The sequence below is a fragment of the Rhinopithecus roxellana genome, chromosome 15, assembly GCF_007565055.1.
Source record: "Rhinopithecus roxellana isolate Shanxi Qingling chromosome 15, ASM756505v1, whole genome shotgun sequence".
Taxonomy (NCBI): Eukaryota; Metazoa; Chordata; class Mammalia; order Primates; family Cercopithecidae; genus Rhinopithecus; species Rhinopithecus roxellana.
The window spans coordinates 76,571,830-76,588,998 of NC_044563.1; positions in this window are offsets into that span (position 1 = coordinate 76,571,830).

The window sequence follows — 17,169 nt, forward strand, 5'->3', positions numbered from 1 at the left end:
AGCACGTATTAGGTGTTCAAAGTTAGTTACCTTCATTTTGTTATGGGAAAAGGGTCTTGATCCAGACCCAAAGAGTGGGTTCTTGGACCTCCTGCAAGAAAGAGTTCAGGGCGAGCCCATAAAGTGAAAGCAAGTTTATTATAAGTAAAGAAATAAAGAATGCCTACTCCATAGGCAGAGCAGGGGCATGGGCGACTGAGCATACTTACAGTTATTTCTTGATTATATACTAAACAAGGCGTGGATTATTCTTAAGTTCTCCGGGAAAGGGGTGGACAATTCCGGGAACTGAGGGTTCCTCCGCTTTTAGATCAGACAGGGTAACTTCCTAAGGTTGCCATGGCATCTGTAAACTGTCATGGCGCTGGTAGGAGTGTCGTTTAGCATGCTTATGTATTATAATTTGTGTATAATGAGTAGTGAGGATGACTAGAGGTCATTTTGTCATCTTGGTTTTGGTGGGTTTTGGCCAGCTTCTTTACAGCACCCTGTTTTATCAGCAAGGTCTTTGTGACCTGTATCTTGTGCTGACTTCCTATCTCTTCCTGGGATTTAGAATGCTTGACCTCCTGGGAATGCAGCCCAGTAGGTCTCAGCATTATTTTACCCAGCCCCTATTCAAGATAGGATCACTCTTCAAATGCCTCTGACAATTTGGCCAAGGGTTATCTCTTATTCCTTATGAAACGCAGCCTGCATTTCCGTTCAGCTATTAGGTGTCTGCATGATGACAACTTGTTGTTCTATTATTAAAAGTTCTCAAAGTTAAATCTCATCCTCTTATAACAAATCTATGCAGCAAACTAACTTAAAATGAACTGAAACAATTCTGCCTGCTCTGTCATCGTCTTTGGCTTTGATCCAGGTGCCTTTAATCGCCTGCAATGATAGCTATAATGTCCAGCATTCCTAGGAGTCCAGGTGGCCAGCATCAGGACCTTTAGCCCTGAAGTGTCAAATGTTGTGAGTCTCTTAAATCTTGGCTATTCAGTAACAAATTTGTGGCAGAGTGCCACTTTGTCACAAATGTCAATCTGGGCTTTGAATTGTAATCTCTATGTATTTTTCTGAAAGCCGTATTACTACTCATTACAGAGCTTGTGGTCCATCCTACCTGGTGAGCTGGTTTTATGAGACAGAAACTTTGTTGCCTAATTGGAGCTTTAAGGAAAGCGTAGGGTACTGGATTTCACCTTCTACTGATTTTCTGTACCCAACCCATCACCTGCAACGGCCCAGAGAAACTCTTTGAAGGGTCATCAAAAGGTATGCACAGATTATACACATAAAGACTTACTGTGCATAATGCATATATATTTTACCTGCATTGCCTGATGTCGCATTGTTTTGCTATAGTTTTTTACTCATTTGTAGCCTACTTTATAAAAAATGGTCTGCGTTTCTTCTTTAGTTTTTTCTTAGCTTTAAACTTGATTCATTTTGTAAAACTTGATTCATTTTGTAAAAATACAAAAATTAGCTGGGCATGGTGGCACGCACCTATAGTCCCAGCTACTCAGGAGGCTGAGGCAGGAGAATCGCTTGAACCCAGGAGGTGGAGGTTACAGTGAGCTGAGATCGCACCACTGCACTCCAGCCTGGGCAATAGAGCACGACTCCGTCCCAAAAAAAAAAAAAAAAAAAAAGAGTAGAGTCAGCTGAAGTACAGAAAGCTTTATCAATCGGGCTTTTTATGATCTTCTTAAAGTATTATATCTTTAAAATTTTAAAGAACACTGTTTTTTTTTCAACTTCACTACTGGAATAATGTTTCTAATAGGACATGGCTAAGGACACACAAACCCTTCCCTCTTTTGAGAGATAACTACTTTTTTACATATTTTTTAATTTTTATTTTTTAACTTGTGATAAAAGATAGATAATACAAAAATTTACAATTTTAGCCATTTTCCTTATAAAGTAGGGATCCCCGACCCCTGGGCTGCAGATCGGTGCAGACGGGTAACGGTCCGTGTCATGTTAAGAACCGGGCTGCTCTGCCAGAGGTGAGGGGTGGGGGAGCGAGTATTACCACCTGAGCCCTGCCTCCAGTCAGATCAGCAGTGGCATCAGATTCTCAAAGGAGCACAAACCCTGTGTTGTGAACTGTGCATGCGAGGCATCTAGGTTGTGTGCTCCTTATGAGAATCTAACTAATGCTTGATGATCTGAGGTGGAATGGTTTCATCCTGAAACCATTACTCCCCCACCCCCATCCATGGAATAATTGTCTTTCATGAAAGCGGTCCCTGGTGCCAAAAAGGTTGGGGACCACTGGTATAAAGCATGGTGGCATTAAGTACATTCACATTATTGTGCAACCATCACCACCATTTATCTCCAGAACTTTTTCATCTTCCCAACGGAAACTACATCCCATTAAACACTAACTCCCCATCTCCACCCATCCACTACTCCCAGCCCCTGACAACCACTATTCTACTTTTTGTCTCTAAGAATTTGGCTACTCTATGTACCTCTTACAAGTAGACTTAAGCAGTATTTGTCTTTTCATATCTGGCTTATTTCATGTACTATCATCTCTTCAGAGTTCATCCATGTTGTAGCATGTGTCAGAATGTTCTTCCTTTTTCAAGCTGAATAATGCTTCATTGTATGTATGTATCACATTTCATATCCATTAATCCATTAATGGACACTCTTATTGCTTCCACCCTGTGGCTATTGTGAATATTTACATGGTTTTAAATTTTAATTGTTACATTTTATTTTATTTTTGAGACAGGGTCTCACTCTGCCACCCATGCTGGAGTTCAGTGGCGTGATCACAGCTCACTGCAACCTCCATCTCCTGGGCTCAAGTGATCCTCCCACTTCAGCCTCCCAAGTAGCTGGGACTATAGGCACAGACCACCACACTGGGCTAATTTTTGTACTTTTTGTAGAGATGAGGTTTTACCATGTTGCTCTGGCTGTCTCGAACTCCTGGGCTCAAGCAATCCACCCATCTCAGCCTCCCAAAGTTCTGGGATTACAGGCATCAGTCACTGTAACCAGCCCTAATTTTATTTTTTATTGCTCCCTTCTTACCAGTGACTTTCCCAGCCCAGTTTTGTTCTTCCCAACTGTTTAACAAAGATCACTGTGATAATCAATCCACAACTGACCCCCCACTTCCCTGGTCCCTCTTTAGAATTATCCCAAATTATATCTTTAAAAGTCCTTCTCAGCCAGGCATGGTGGCTCACACCTGTAATCCCAGAATTTTGGGAGGCTGAGGTGGGAGGATCACTTGGGACCAGGAGTTTGTGACCCACCTGAGCAGCAAAGCAAGATCTCATCTCTAAAATAAATTAATTAACTTAAAAATTTTTTAAAGTATTATCCAGGTGATATAGTTTGGATCTGTGTCCCTGCCCAAATCTCATGTTGCATTGTAATCCCCAGTATTGAAGGCGGTACCTGGTGGGAGGTGTTTGGATCGTGGGTGTGGATTTTCTCATTAAGAGTTTAGCACCATCCCCTTGGTGCTGTCCTCATGATAGTGAGTGACTTCTCGCAAGATCTGGCTGTTTAAAAGTGTGGCACTTTGCTATCTCTCTCTTGCTCCTGCCCTGGCCATGTGACATGCTATTGTCCCCTTTGCCTTCTGCCATGACTGTAAGCTTCCTGAGGCCTCCCCAGAAGCAGATGCCATCATGTTTCCTGTACAGCCTGCAGAACCACGAGCCAATGAAACCTCCTTTCTTTATAAATTACCCAGTCTCCGGTATTTCTTTATAGCAGTGCACAAATGGCTTAATACAAAAAATTGGTACCGAGAGTGGGCCATTGCTATAAAGGAACCTAAAAACGTGGAAGAAGCTTTGGAACTGGGTAACAGGCAGAGGTTGGAAGAATATGGATGGCTCAGAAAAGACAGGAAGATGAAGGAAAGTTTGGAACTTCCTAGAGACTGGTTAAATTGTTGTGACCAAAATGCTGATAGTGATATGGACAGGGAAGGCCAGGCCTAGGAGATCTCAGATGGAAAGGAGGAACTTATTGAGAACTGGAGCAAAGGTCATGCATCTTATGCCTCAGCAAAGAGCTTAGCTGGATTGTGTCCATATCCTAAGGATATGTGGAAGTTTGAACATGAGAATGATAACCTAGAGTATCTGGTGGAAGAAATTTCTAAGCAGCAAAGTGTTCAAGAGGTGACATGGCTACTTCTAACAACCTATGCTCAGATGTGGGAGCAAAGAAATAAGTTGGAACTTATATTTAAAAGGGAAACAGCATAAAACTCAGGAAAACCTGCAGCCTGGCCATGTGGTAGAAAATAAAAGCAGCCTCGAGACACTGCTCCTTACATCCAACTGCTTGGGCTCCAGTCGCCACTCTAAGGGGTGGAATGACATAGTTTGGATACATGTCCCCACCCAATCTCATGCTGAATTGTAATTCCCAATGTTGGAGGTGGGGCCTGGTGGGAGGTGATTTGAACATGGGGTGGGTTTCTCATGAATGGTTTATCACCATCCCCTTGATGCTGTTCTTGTGACAGTAAGTGAATTCTTGCAAGATCTCGTTGTTTAAAAATATGTGGCACTGCCCACTCCCTTGCTCCTGCTCTGACCATGTGATGTGCCTGCTTCTCCTTCACCTTTCGCTGTGATTGTAAGTTTCCTGAGGCTTCCCAAGAGGCCAAGGAGATACCAGCATCATGCTTCCTATACATCATTTAGAATCATGAGCCAATTAAACCTCTTTATAAATTACCCAGTTTCAGGTATTTCTTTATAGCAATACAAGAACAGCCTAATACACCTGGCATGGTGACACATGCCTTTAGTCCCAGGTACTCAAGAGGCTAAGGCAGGAGGATCATTTGAGCCCAGGAGTTAAAGACTGCAATAAGTCATGATCATGCCACTGCACTCCTGGTGACAGAGTGAGATTCTGTCTCTAGAGGGGAAGAAAAAGGAAAAAAGTCCTTCCCTATTTTCTCTTAGGAGAGGCCCCTGGTTCCTCATGTTAACTGTTACAGGAAGTTCATAAACCTAACATTGTTACAATTATGTTATTTGGGAACTTTATCTGATATACTTTATCACCATTCTATTAAACTAGACTTTAATTTACAGAATATATTTATTTTATACTTTTATAGTACTAGCATAGAGCCACGTAGTAACGTTGGTAGTACTGGTTAGTGGTCACCAAAGTACTGAGACTATCTCATGCCTGTAAACTGTCCTGTGTTTTATAAAGCACTTAAAAATATGCAGTAGGTACCCAATGAATACTCACTGGTTAATAATGATATCTCTTCTCTTCCTGTTTTGTGAAACTTTATCTTGATAAATATTGATATAAGGGTTTATTGCTGATAACTGAAAACTGCTGTTTACATCCCTCCAGTGGTCTGGGAAGGAATAAAGGATGACAAATCTTTTGGCTTTACCCTCTGTCGCTGTAAAAATGCAGGATAAAAATAGTGTCCAAACTTGTAATCTTCAAAATCCACCTTGTACAAAATGGATACTCTAAAAGCTTTTATGAAATTTGAATTGCCTTTTTTCTCAGTTCCACAAAGAATTACTGAGTACTTAGTGTGTATGCAACACTATGCTAGAATACAACAATAAAAAATACATCTGTTAAACTGATATTTATTATACTGGAGACTATAGGTATTTAAGAATTTATGAATTTGGAGTTGTTTCTTTTACAGATAAGGAAATGCCTTTAACTTTCCCATCTGTAAAATGGGTTATATGATGATTAAATAAAAACATATAGAACACCATATACATTATGTAGTAGGTGCTCATTTGCTTTGTTTCTTTAAGCAAATAGGAGATACAAGACAATATAAAGAAGATGGTGCCAATGCTTTAAAGAATTATAGAGTGCTATAGGAATAAAGTGAAAGGGGATTCATTTTGACTGAAGAGATACAAGAGGATGAAATTGGGTTAGCTCTTGAAAGAAGAGAACTATGACAGCAATTGCTGTGGGTAACAATATCCCAGACCGATAGAATACCTTGGACGTAAGCAACTACGATAATCGTGCCTTTAAGTGAAAGAGAAGAACAGGAAGAATAGGTAAGAGTTGATGAGTTCAGTTTTGGAAAGACTGAAGTTGTGTTTCCAGAGGGAGATCTGCAAGGGGATATCCAGCAGTCAGCTGGAAAGAGGGCAGGGATAGAGACTTGCACTTAGAAGGCAACTACATAGAGAAGATAGCTGAAGCTATGGGAGGTAAAGCGATTGCAAGTTGTCTAAAAAGTGCAGCTATAGGCCCATCTTAACCTTGAGAATTTTATTTCTTGCAAACTAATTAGCACATAAAGCAGATCCTCAATTTAATTTGTGCATGTCGGCACATATAGAACAAATTGGTGAAGCAAGCCCGCCTAAAGTCTATTTCTTGGAAAAGTAAGGAGTACCCTGGGAGAAAACTCAGGTAAAGGAAAAATCAACCAGAAACAAAGAGCATGGTACAGCATGAAAGCTAAGTTGGAGGGAGGGAGAGAATAATTCTGACAGCACAGCAACTATCATGTTGATTTGTCTCCTAGCCTAGTCCTTACTGGACTCATGTCTAAGGCCAATGGAGGACAGAGAGCTGCAGGTTTTCTAAAAGGGCTTTTTCAATTAAAAGCATGTATAATAATGTATCACACAGCACTGATTGAGTTCTGTGGTAGCACAGTTTTTAAAACAGACAAAACTGAAGCAAGGCAGTAGCACGAATGGGGAACAGAGAGGAATGTTTTCTCTTCACTTTTGATATTTCCTTCCATATGGAAGAAGTGCCTCTAGCATAACATTCCTGGCCCCTTGCACCTGACTTCTCTTATTCCCCTGTAAAAAGGTGAAGTAAACATCAAGATTTGGGACAGAAATTAAACACGGGCAATCTAGCGCCCTCTTTATTTTTCTCACCACTCCTCACTAAAGGAAAAATCCAACTACAGCCTTGCTCACTTCACCAGAAGCCACACTGAAACAGTGGCATTGTGAGAATTCTAGTATACTTGCCAACCAAAGCAAAGACAGTGTCCTGACAGGTGGACTTTTTAGGAATCCTAGAAATGCTTGGGCAGGAGGCTTTGGGGAGAGCAGTTATCCTGTGTTATTCAGGTGGGGGACATCAGAGAGTTATTTCTATCACACATTTGCACCCACATGCTATTGAGATTTAACCACCTCCCATACTACCAACTTTCCTGGTGATCTCTAGGTGTCTTGATAACAAGCTTGAATTGATTAGTGATTCTCATTGCAACCAAATTCAGACAATTCTATCATTTTGAAGAGTCCAGTTTCAATTCCATGAGAAATTGTGACATCAAACTAGAGTAATCTAAATAATTATTGGACAAAAGGAGATAGGTGTGAATAAAGATTCAGTGTGGGCCATGTATAATAATTAAAAAAAAAGACAATAGGCTTTGGAGACAAACAAAGCTGAATTCAAGCCCTATCTCAGCTACTTTATATCTGTATTTCCTTAAACAGGTTGACGCTTGCAAACTAATTAGCATATAAAGTAGATCCTCAATTTAATGTGTACATATTGGTGAAAAATATAGAACAAATTGGTGAAAAAGCCCGCCTAAAGTCTATTTCTTGGAAAAGAAGTGCCTGGGGGAAAACTCAGCTAAAGGGAAAAGCAGCCAGAAACAAACACTGAAATCTTTTTGAGATTCATTTTCCTCCTTTTAAAAATAGTTAAAGCACTACTTCATTTGAAGAATGATTGTAAAAGTTTGAGATAATATTTGTGATGGCAGCATGATGCCTGGCACATGGTAGGTCCTTAATAAGTAGTATAAATAAATCACTTATTATTATTTAATAAGCCCACTCCACTGAACAATTATAAATACCGATCACTTCTCATCTTGTAGCCAACATTTGAGAAAACAGATTGTGACAGAGACTTGATAATTGCCTATCAAATACACCTCTTTCTTCGTTAATAACATATTTTTGGTGTTTATCTGGGCACTTTGACACCCTTGTGGCTGGGTATGGTCATGTGACTAAGTTCTAGCTTATGAAATTATGGGATTTCCAAAAAGTTTCTTAAAAGGAGTTGATTTAGCTGAGAAAATGTTCCCGTGGCCAGGTTCTTTTACCTGTAATCCCAGTACTTTGGGAGGCCTAGGTGAGAGGATCACTTGAGCTCAGGTGTTTGAGACCAGCCTGGGCAACATAGCAAAACCCCATCTCTAAGAAGAAGAGAAAGTAAGCGCTCCTTTACCCTTCCTGATATCTGGAATTTTGGCTTGGCACTGATGCCCCAGTGTCTATCTTGAAACATGATGTGATTTTGAGAATGAAACTAGTGGTGAGGACAGTGGAGGACAGTGAAGCAGAAAAGAACCACCTAAATCTCTTGATGGTGGCTCAGGGGAGCTTTCATTCTAAGTGGAAACTTGGGTCATATAAAAGAAAATCCCTAGTAGATTAAGCCACTGTGTTTACTGCCTAACCCAATTTCTAACTCATGCAGAACTCACTTTGGAGAGTGCCTATATCTAAATGGTGAGTAAGGAAAAGAACTCAGAAAAGGAAACAAATAGCTGTTGGTAAGAATGGGAGGGAGAGATTCAAGAAAATACAGCATTACAAAATTAAAGGAAGAGGAAGTTTGAATGAAGATGTGAAGGCACTGGTATCAGACTCAGGATGAGGTCTCAAAAGATGTCATTGTATTTCTCACTAGAAGCAAAATTCTACTGCAGCTTGAGAAACAGCAGAATTGCAAGTTGATAAAACACAGGAAATAAACATTCTCTCTTGATATCTTGGAGAGAATGAAAGAAAAGTAGTAAAGGAACAAACTTTGCTAAGAGTAAAGAGTATATTGCAGCCAAAAGAAAAAGCTCAAGAAATGAAAGAGGTGGAGAGAGGAATAAAACTTAGAAAGGGATATATGCAAAAGATTCTGGAAGAACAAAACCGTAGGCACAGATGCACAGCTATTCGACAAGCCTTAGAATTATCATTTTAATAAAGGAATCTTCTCCTTTGAATGAACTGTTTTTTTTTTTTTAATAATTATGTTTCACTGACAAAATTTTTTCAGATGTAAGTGCTGACAACAGTAATTTTATTTCTACCTGGTAAATTAAGTACCATCTTCAAATACTTGCTTTACATTTTAAATAAGCATAACAACACTCAATATTTAATATTGAACAGGGAAAGATTTTACAACAAAAATCTTCATATGGAAACGCAGTTGTTGGGGGAACTACATAATTAGCTTAAATGGGTCTTCTAATTTTTTACAATTGTAATTGACAAAGAATAGACTGAGAGTAAACTAATGTAGCAGAAGCATGTTCAGGAAATCAAATGCTCTTCAGAGCTTATCGTGTACCTCTAAATTTCAGTCCCCATTTTGTGCCACAACTGAAGTTTTTAATAATATATTTTTGTTTCATCTAATTGCATTTTGTTTTACAAAAATTATAAAGGTGATAACGCTAAACTTAGGCATTCCCAAAAATGCAGACTCTACAAACTCCTCAGTCCTATTTCATTCCAGGAATTTATTGTCTCTATTTTGCTTCCTATAAAATCAATAAGACAAATTATATGAATGTATTAATTTATTGCATTTACACCCAAAATATGCTTATCTATTATGTATACATAAAAAATAAATTTTTAAAGCCATAAGAAATATGTACTTCACTTTAGAAAACACTTTGATTACTAATCCTAAACAGGAGGACAGCTCCCATTTCCTGTCTTCTAATTCAACACTGACCTCAAAGTGGCCTATTAATAATTTTATTCCAAGGGGAAAAAATAGAGAATAAAAAACGACAGACATAAAAAAAGGTGTTTTGTTTTTGTTTTTTTGCCACATATAAACAGTTGTTTCCAAAGCAAAACATTTCATGGGGGTTAGAGAGAGAGAATATGTGATACCTCAGTGTTTCACCGTGGGTTTAGGAGTCAGAAAGATCTACGTTCAAATTCTGACTCTACAGATCACTGCGTGACCTTCGACTAGTAATAAAACCTATCTAAATTGCTTTTTCCTCCATTTATTTTTTTTTTTAAAAACTATCCCCTACTTTTTGAAGTTACTGTGAAGATTATATCAGTTCATGTGTTAGCCACATCTTATGATAAATGAATGAAATTATTTATAATTATAATTAAATAATAAATGAAAACTATTTTATTATATTTCTTCTCTCTCAGAAATACATTTTGGCAGATATTTGAGAATTTTTTTAAATAGATACTCCTTTTTCTCCTGTTTAGATTCTTAAAATTCTCCAAGGGCGTAGCAACAGAGAACAGGACATTTTGCAATTCAAAAACTGCTATGCTTCCTCCTTTTTTTTTTTTTTTTTTTGGAATTATGTTTATGTTTCTGAAAAAGTTGAGTGAGACAGGAAACAGAACAATACATATATTCAAGAACTTCTTGGCACTGGACCACTCCTAACCTGCTTAATTTTTTTTTAGGTTAGTTGTTTTTAAGAGCTGCTCAAAAACTAATCACCTATTTATTTCTTTAGGAAAGAAAATGTGAACGTTTTGTGGTAGATAACCAAGTGGTTGATTAAAATAGAATTATTTCTCTTCACTGTAGTCAAAATGTGGAAATAACCCAAAGTGTCCAGAAACAGATGAATGGATAAACAAAATGTGGTGCACACATGCAGTGGAATGTTATTTAGTCATGAAATGCAGTGAAGCTCTGATCCATGTTACAATATGGATGGCCCTTGAAAACATTGTGCTAAGTGACATAAGCAAGACATAGAAAGACAAATATAATCACTGTCACTTAACAATGGGGATACATTCTGACAAATGTGTCCTTAGGCGATTTCATTATTGTTCAAACATCATAAGAGTGTACTTACACAAACCTAGATGGTATAACCTACTACATGCCTAGGCGATATGGTATAGCCTATTACTCCTAGGCTACAAACCTGTACAGCAGGTGACTGTAGTGAATACCGTAGGCAGTTGTAACAGAATCGTATTTGTGTATTTAAATATATCTAAACAGAAACGGTACAATAAAATATGGTATTATAATCTTATGGGACTATCATGATATATGCAGTCAGTCATTGCCTGAAATGTTATTTTGTGGTTCATGACTGCATTGTATTATTTCATTCATATGAAATAACTGGAATAGACAAATTCATGGAGACAGAAAGTAGATTAGAGGTTACCATACTTAGTGGGTACACAGTTTGGGGTGATGAAAAAGTTTTAGGGTGATAGTTGCACAACTTTGTAAATGCACTAAATGTTTCTAAATTGTACACTTTAACATGGTTAAAATGGCCAATTTTATGTTACATATATTTTAACCCAATGAAAATTTTTAATAGAATTATTTCATAATGAATAGGAATTAAAAATTTTAATTTAAGACTTGCAGATCACCAAATTTGGGATCACCTTCTTAATACATAAACGAGAAGATATTAAATTCACACTCAAGCTCTATTGCCAGTTCTTCCTGTATTACTTTGAGGCTTCACACAATCACAGTCAAAATCATAATTGAATTTTTCTTCAAACCTGAAAAGTAGTGTCTTAATCCAATTTTGAGCTCTGAAAAACTAGATAAATAAAAGCATTTGTTTATAGTGTTGGAGAAATTGACTAGGGAAAGAATTGGTTCAACTAGAATTCATACAAATTACTAAAATAAATTTTAGATGGATTAAACAGTTAAATATAATAACAAAGTTATGAAAAATCTTGCAAACATAGGACTGAATTTTCTTGGGGGGTAGGAAAGGAATGTATAAATTTCAAAAGAGCAGAAGGAGAAGAGGGGTGGAGCAACATGGCCAAAAAGAAGGCTCTACCAGCCACCCCCACCCCCTGTAGGAGCACCAAATGTAACAATTGTCTACACAAAAAGAGTACCTCCGTAAGAACCAAAAATCAGGTGAACACTCGAAGTACCTGCTTTTAACCTCGTATTGCTGCAAGAGGCACTAAAGATGATAGGAAAGATAGTTTCGAATTTCCAGCAGCATGCCTCCCCCATCCCCAACAACCACGTGGTGCGGAGAGAGAATCCATGGCTTGGGAGAGCCAGAGCACAGAGATTGTGAGACTTTTCACTTCACTCAGTGACGCCCAGTCACAGCAGAAAGCAAAACTGGGCTGGGCTTAGCTGACACAAGCCCATGGAGGGAGTATTTAGACAAGCCTTAGCCAGGAATCGCCCTTCCCAACAGCCCATTTCAGTGGTCAGTACTTGAGTTCTGGCAAGCCATGCCACGTGGGCTAACATGCTCTGGGCCTTTACTAAACATGAAAGGCAGTTCAGGCCACAAGGAATGCAACTCTTAGGCAAGTCCTAGTGCTGAGCTGGGCTCAGAGGCAGTGGCCTTCAGAGTCATGCAACCTACTGAGACACAAGCCAGGGCAGGTAAGGGAGTGCTTGCACCACCCCTCCCCCAGCCCCAGGCAGCACAGGTCGCAGGTCCAAAAGAGACCCCTTCCCTATGCTTGAGGAGAGAAGGGGGAAGAGAGAGGAACGGTAGAGAACTTTGCCTTGAATCTTGGATACCAGCTTAGTCACAGTATGGTAGGGCGCCAGTCAGAGTCACAAGGCCCCCATTCCAGGCCCTAGCTCCCAGAAGACATTTCTAAGCATACTCTAGGCCCAGAAGGAACCTACTGCCTTGAAAGGAAGCAGGCAGTTCAGGCAGGACGTATCACCTATTGACTAATGAGCCCTTGGGCCCTAAATAACCAGCAGTGACACATGGACATTACACCACGGGCCTTGGGTGACACTCTGAGACATGCTAGCTTTAGGTGACACCCAACATATTTCCAGCTGTGGTGGCTATGGTGAGAGACTTCTCCTGCTTGAGAAAAGAAGAGGGAAAAGTAAAGAAGACATTGTCTTGTACCTCAGATACCAGCTCAACCACAGGGGGATAGAACACCAAGCAGGCTCTTGGGGTTCCAGATTCTAGGCCTTAGCTCTTGGACAGCATTTCTGGACCTACCCTGGGCCAGACAGGAGCCCACTGCCCTGAAGGGTGAATCCCACAGCTGGCAGCATTCACTACAAGCTGACTGAAGAGACCTTGGGCCTTATGTGAATATTGGCGGTAGCCTGGCAGTACTCCTCATGGTTCTGTAGTGGTGGTGGCAATGGGGTGAGGCTCCTGTGCCTAGAGGAAGCAAAGTAGGAAGGACTGTCTCACGGTTTGAGTGCCAGCAACAGGACGACAAAACACCACATAGGTTTCTAAGGTGTTTGAACAGTCCCCAGCGCCTGGATGGCATCTCTGGACCTGTCTGGAGTCTGGGGAAACTCACTGCCCTGAAGGGAAGGACACGAGCCTGGCTGGCTTTGCCATCTGCTGATTGTAAAGCCCTAGAGCCTTGAACAAACATGGACATTAGCCTGATAGTGGCTACAGAGGGCCTTAGGCAAGATCCAGTGCTGTGCTGACTTCAGGTCTGACCAAGCATAGTCCCAATGGTGGTGGTCTCAAGGGTGCTTCTGTCACCTCATTCCCAGCTCCAGGTGGCTCAGCACAGAGAGAGAGAGAGAGACCCTGTTTGGGAGAAAGTAAGGGAAGAGAACAAGGGTCTCTGCCTGGTAATCTACAGAACTGTTTTGAATCTCATCTAAGACCACGAAGGTGGTACCTCTATGAGTCTGAAATAACTACAGTGTTACTGGGCTTGGGGTGACCCTTAATGCAGATATAGCTTAGATCACAACACCCAAGTCCTTTTGAATACTTGGAAAGCCTTCCCAAGAGAGATGGGAACAAACAAGCCCAGCCTGTGAAGACTGCAATAAGAACTTAACTCTTCAATGCACAGACACAGACAAACATCCACAAGCATCAAAAAAATCCAGGAAACTCGATCTTACCAAATGAACTAAATAAGGCACCAGGGACCAATCCTGGAAAAACAGAAATATGTGACTTTTCAGACAGAGAATTCAAAATAGCTGAGGAAATGAAAAAAAAAAAAAATTCAAGGTAACACTGAGAAGGAATTAAGAATTCTATCAGATAAATTTTAAAAATAATTAAAAAGACTCAAAGGAAATTCTGGAGTTGAAAAATGCAACTGACATACTGAAGAATGTATCAGACAATCTTAACAACAGAATTGATCAAACAGAAGAAAAATTATTGAGCTTGAAAACAGGCTATTTAAAAATACATAAAGGAGACAAAAAATACAAGAATTTTTTTAAAATGAGGAGTGCCTACAGGTTCTAGAAAATAGCCTCAAAGGGGCAAATGTAAGAGTTATTGGCCTTAAAGAGAGGATAGAGATAGAGATAGGGATAGAAAATTTATTCAAAGGGATAATAAAAGAGGAGTTCCCAAACCTAGAGAAAGAAATTAATATCCAAGCACAAAAAGGTTATAGAACACCAAGCAGATTTAACCTGAGAAGTCTACCTCAAGATATTTAAAAATCAAACTCCGAAAGGTCAAGGATAAAGAAAGGATTTTAAATACAGTAAGAGAAAAGAAACAACGTACAATGGAGCTCCAATATTCTGGCAGCAGACTTTTCAGTGGAAACCTTATAGGCCAGGAGAGAGTGATACGACATATTTAAAGTGTTGATGGAAAAAAAGTTCTTTACCCTAGAATAGCATATCCAGTTTATACAAAAATGTTGTATATATGGATATACAAAATAGTATATCCATATCAACTATGAAAGAAAAATAACTACTTTTCTAGGCAGGCAAAAGCTGAGGGATTTCATCAACACTAGACCTTTTCTAGAAGAAATGCTAAAGGGAGTTCTTCAATCTGAAAGAAAGAGATGTTAATAAGCAATAAGAAATCATCTGAAGGTGTAAAACTCACTGGTAATAGGAAGTACACAGACAAGCACAGAATATTATAACACTGTAACTATGGTATATAAACCACTCAAGTGAAAAGACTATAAGATGAACCTATCAAAAGTAATAACTACAACTTGCCAAGACCCAGACAGTACAATAAGATATAAATAAAAATGACCAAAAGTCAAAAAGTGGGAGGACAAAGTTAAGATGTAGAATTTTTATGAGTTTTCTTTCTGCTTGTTTGTTTATGCAAACAGTGTTAAGTTATCAGATAAAAAAATGAGTTATAAGATGGTATTTGCAAGCCTCACGATAACCTCAAATTTAAAAACATAAAACAGATACACAAAAATAAAAAGCAAGAAATTAAAGCATACCATCAGAAAAAAACACCTTCATAAAAAGAAGGTAGGAAGAAAAAACATAATAAAGAGAAGACCACAGAGGAGCCAGGAAACAAACAACAAAATGGCAGGAGTAAGTCCTTACTTATTAATAATAACATTGAATGTAAATGGACTAAACCCGCCAATCAAAAGACAGAGTTGCTGAATGGATAAAAAATAAGACCAAATGAATCTGTTGCCTACAAGACACACACTTCACCAACAAAGACACACAGACTGAAAATAAAGGGGAAAAAATAATATTTAATGCTAATGGAAACCAAAAAAGAGCAGGAGTGGCTATACTTATATCAGACAAAATAGATTTCAAGACAAAAATGAGAAGCAACAAAGAAAGTCACTATATAATAATAAAGAGGTTAGTTCAGCAAGAATATATAACAACTATAAATATATATACACCTAACACTGGAGCACCCAGACATATAAAGCAAATGTTATTAGGGCAAAAGAAAGAGATAGACTCCAAAACAATAATAGCTGGAGACTTCAACACCCTACTTTCAGCATTGCAGAGATCATCTAGACAGAAAATAAAGAAACATTGGATTTAACGTGCACTGCAGTCCAAATGGATCTAATAGAGATTTACAGAACATTTCATCTAACAGCTGCAGAATACACATTATTCGCCTTAGTACGTGGATCATTCTCAAGCACAGACCATATGTTAAGCCACAAAACAAGTACTAGAACTTTCAAAAAAATGAAATTATATCAAGCATCTTCTCTGACCACAATGGAATAAAACTAGAAATTAATAAAAGAGGAATTTTGGAAACTATACAAACACAGAGAAATTGAATAATATGCTCTTGAACAGCCAGTGGGTCAAAGAAGGCATTAAAAAGGAAATTGAAAAATGTATTGAAACAAATGATAATAGAAACACAAAAAACCAAAGACCTATACAATACAGTGAAAGCAATATCAACAGGGAAGTCTATAGCTATACATGCCTAAATCCAAAAGGAAAAAAGCACTCAAATAAGCAGCCTAACAATGCATTTTACAGAGCTGGAAAAGCAAGAGCAAACCAAACCTCCCAGTAAGAGAAGAAATAAAATAATAAAAATCAGAGCAGAAATAAATGAAATGGAAATTAAAACAAAACAAAACAAAACAAGATCAATGAAACAAAAAGTTGTTTTGTCGAGTACATAAACAAATCGACAAACCATTAGTGAGACCAACTAGTAAAAAAGGAGAGAAGACTCAAATACATAGAATCAGAGATGAAAAAGGACATTACAATTGATACCACAGACACTCAAAGGATCATTAGTGGCTACTATAAGAAACTAGAAGCCAAAAATTTGGAAAATCTAGATGAAATGGTTAAATTGCCAGACACATACAATCTGCCGAGATTGAACCATAAAGAAATCCAAAAGCTGAAGAGACCAATACCAAGTAATGAGATCAAAGCTGTAATAAAAAGTCTCCCTTCTTCCTTTTGTAGAGAGCCGAAAATGACAACAAAAAGCCTCCCAGCAAAGAAAGAATGAATAAGATTTAATATTTGCTAGCAAAATAGGGTGACTGTAGTCAAAAATAATTTAATTGTACATTTTAAAATAACTAAAAAGAGTATAACTGAATTGTTTGTGACACAAAGGATAAATCTTTGATGTGATGCATACTGCATTTCCCCTGATGTAATTATAATGCATTGCACACCTGTATCCAAATATCTCATGCATATAAATATATACACCCATAAATATATACTTTTACTATGTACCCACAAAAATTAAGAACAAATAAAAGAGAAAATGAAACCACACAAGAAAACAAGGTTAACGTTCACCCCTCTATCTCCATGCGCACACAACATGGACATTTATTACTTATTTTAAGACTTCAAAAAGCACTGGAAGCAAAATTAACTAGGGAAAATATTTATAAGAAACATTTCAAACAATGTTCTGGTATTCTT